The sequence below is a fragment of the Xylocopa sonorina genome, unplaced genomic scaffold (genome assembly GCF_050948175.1).
Source record: "Xylocopa sonorina isolate GNS202 unplaced genomic scaffold, iyXylSono1_principal scaffold0031, whole genome shotgun sequence".
Classification (NCBI taxonomy): Eukaryota; Metazoa; Arthropoda; class Insecta; order Hymenoptera; family Apidae; genus Xylocopa; species Xylocopa sonorina.
In genome coordinates, this window is record NW_027490102.1 from 1356997 (window position 1) to 1360587 (window position 3591).

Here is a 3591-nt window from a genome sequence, read left to right on the forward strand (position 1 = left end):
GGGTGGACCACTTAGGTCCTGCCCCACATCTTTGCACGGGTGTCGTCCGGGAGGCGCGGTCGGTGCGATTGGGGGATTGTACCAACCATTGCACGCGTCCCCCGGGACGGGAGTGGTGGCTGCGTGATCCAGCCATCGCTCATTCCTCGGGCGGGGGAGTATGTCTCTTCGACCACACTCCTCTCCGGGAAGGGGGTCCTCCCAGTCACCATGGAGGATCCCGGCGCGGGAGGGGACCGGACGTCTTCGTCCAGATTTCCCGGTCCCCTCCCAGCAGCGCCGAGGACGGTCACCGTGGGGTTTTAGCCGGTAAGAGTCTGACATACCCCCGCAGTTCTCCAGCTCCGGGAGATCCATGAGGATTTCCCCACGTTAAAAAGAGGCTAGTTTTAGGTTTGGTTTTATTAGATGAGGTTCAAGTTATATTAGGTTCAAGTTATTCTGGGTTCAAGTTATACGGGTATCGAGTTTAAGGTTCATGTTATACGGAGTTTGATTTTAAGGTTCAAATTATACGGGGTTCGATTTTAAGGTTCAAGTTATACAGGATTTGAGTTTAAGTTTCACGTTGTACGGGGTTTGAATTCGTGCTAGGAGCGTGCGTGGTGTCGTCGCGCGTAACCTGTTGAAGATGGTCGATCGTACTGTTCCTTTCGGAGGAGACGATTCGTCGGCAATAGCCTCGGTTGTCGAGAGTCTAAGACACCCAGCGATCGTTGCGAGCTTTCGAATCATTTATGCTCGCTTCGTGTCGTCGGGTGAATATATAGACCGCTTCTCGAGGCTTGTACAACCAGCGAACGTCCCAACGAATTTTTTTTCCATTTACCCGGTCGTTGTTTACGGTACATTAGCGGACCCCTCGAGTTCTCGTAATCGAGAACTCGTCGGGTCCGCTTTTTTATGCCATTTTTTCAAAAAGTAATACGCCGCTGGCACTTTGCCGTTTTTCCACTCGCAGAATTGTTCCGTTGAGCTCAGAGGGGATCCGTTCCGTGCCGTTCACCCATAACCTCGTTGTCGAGAGTCTTGAAACCCGCCGCTGCGAGATCGAACTTTACTTGCTTGCTTTGCGTTGTCGGGAAAAATATAGACCGCTCGAGGCTGTGTGGGGTGAACGGTAGAGTGTCCTAACGAATGTATGAATTTTTTTCGTTTATCTCAGCCTGGTTGGAATCGACACGACTAGATGGTATTGGAATTTTTAAGAGACCGTCGTCGTCGTCGTTTGTTCGGAGGGGACGAATCGTCGCTCGCGCTAAGCCTCATTGTCGAGACTCTGAGAAAAACCTGCCGTTGCGAGATCGAATAATTTTATACTCGCTTCGCGTTGCCGAGGAAAGCTTTTATAGACCGCCTCGAGACTGTGCACGAAGGCGACGAGTGTCCCATCGATGATAACATTATTATGTTCACTCGAATGAGAGCGTCTTGCCGATCTCGAAAGCAATACGCCGCTAGGTGTTTGATTTTTTTCTTCTTAGTTTGACGCGCACGTTTATTCCAGGGGGGACGATTCCGCGTTGCCCGTTGTCCTCGTTGTCGAGAGTCTGTAATCCCGCCGTTGCGAGCTCGAACAATTTATGCTCGCTTCGCTTTGTCGGGAGGAAAAAGACCGCCTCGAGGCTGCTGGTACGCGGAGGAGTCCTAACGAATTTTTGAAAGATTTTTTTTTCTTCATACCTGGACGCGCGTGTGCATTTTTCGTAACTTTGAGGGAGACATTACGCGCCAACCATCGGCGTATGCGTTTCATCCGTAGGACCGATATATCGTGTTGCCTCGACCTCCGTCGAGCGGTGAAAGTCGCCACGGTTCGGCGAAGCCCGCGTCTCTTTCACTGGAGACGATTGGGTATCGACTTGTTCGAACTTTAGTACCAAGAGACTTAAAGATCAATAAAATATACATGTACGATTACCCTGAACGGTGGATCACTTGGCTCGTGGGTCGATGAAGAACGCAGCTAATTGCGCGTCAACGTGTGAACTGCAGGACACATGAACATCGACATTTTGAACACACATTGCGGTCCACGGATACAATTCCTGAACCACGCCTAGCTGAGGGTCGTTCACGTAACCAAAATACTGCTTGCGTTGCGTTTCGTCGAATCTTCTTTCCCCACGGTGCTCGAATCTGCCCGCCGTCGTTCATTCTCGAATTAAATTACGAACGTTTCTGAGTTCGGGCGGCACCGAAAAAGGGAAGAAGAGAAGCGATACGCGACGTACAAGCGATCGTTGGACGTTCGTCCGAGTCGTCTGTGGCCGTGCTGAGGCAATCTGCGATTGGCAACGTGTGTGCGCGTGCGACGTGCGTAATCGTGTTCATGGAACTCGACTGTGTGTCGATCACGAACTCGCGTGAGTTCTTCGTGGCGTCGTGAGTCGTCCATTAAACAGACGATCGCCCACGGAGAACCGCTTCGTGTTTCGATCGCCGATTTTGTTCCGCGTTCCGAATTCGCGCACCCGCCACACGCATCGCCTTCGCCTGCCTTTAGCGCACGATACGAACATGCGCGCGCCCGACATCGCTTAAAATGAATTTTTTTCATGCCGCAAGACCGAGGAAGAATACTCGGTCGAGGGAGAAGAGATATACAAGAGAGAGAGCGACATCGTCGTAACGCGAGGGACGATGATGCGCATCCGATCGTTCGAAGTTCTCCTCGTACAGCCCCAGGGTGTTCGATGAAAATAACCCGTTCTCTCTGTTTTCTCCGCGTGTGTATAACATGTTCCGCGAGGGAAAAAAAAGATCTCTCGCGCGGAATGTCACTCGAACATAGGCCGTCGTTGCGCTGTAATGTCGTAACGTTATTCGTGAGGGCGCTCCAACTCGGCGTGTCCTTCGTTTTGAAGGATCAGGGTAATAAAATCGGGGGAAAAGGAGCCGCTCCGTTTCGATGTCTGCGTGTTACGCGCAGATGTTGGAACCGCTGGAGAGTATAAACGGTGTTGATCGTTCGCAGCTACGATGATAAAGAGGACGGATGTTAAAGAAACGCCAGTAGCTTGGTCGTCTAGCGAGAGTCTCACATTTTTTTTATATTTTTTACGAATCTTATATAAAAGAAATACCGACACACGAAAGACATTGGCGAGGTGCACAAAACGCCTCGACGAGAACAACAACGAAGAGGTGCGTGTAGTTCTCGCCGGTTTCTCGAGCGGTAAATCAAAGGATCGCTGTGTCGGAGATGGACGAAAGTTCTTTTCGTCGTCTGCCGTCCCCGTTCGCCGATGCTCTCTCCTCATCTTGTATATATTATACATACGAATCTCTTTACCTTCTCTCCGTAACCGAGTTCGATGGCACGAATGAATTTCGTGCGTCACGTAGAGACGACTTCAAATTAGGAGAGATTACCCGCTGAATTTAAGCATATTACTAAGCGGAGGAAAAGAAACTAACCAGGATTTCCTTAGTAGCTGCGAGCGAACAGGAATGAGCCCAACACTGAATCCGGCGGTTCCGCCGCTGGGAAATCTAGTGTTCGGGAGGATCCGTTTATCCTGAGACAACGAACCGCGTCCAAGTCCATCTTGGATGGGGCCATTTATCCACAGAGGGTGCCAGGCCCGT

General features: G+C 50.8%; 1 non-coding gene across 1 annotated transcript; it reads left to right on the forward strand.

The window, feature by feature from the left end:
- Positions 1 to 1918: 1918 nt before the first annotated feature.
- Positions 1919 to 2073, forward strand: LOC143432149 (5.8S ribosomal RNA). The gene has a single exon (XR_013102903.1). It is a non-coding gene; the product is annotated as a 5.8S ribosomal RNA (ribosomal RNA).
- Positions 2074 to 3591: the final 1518 nt, after the last annotated feature.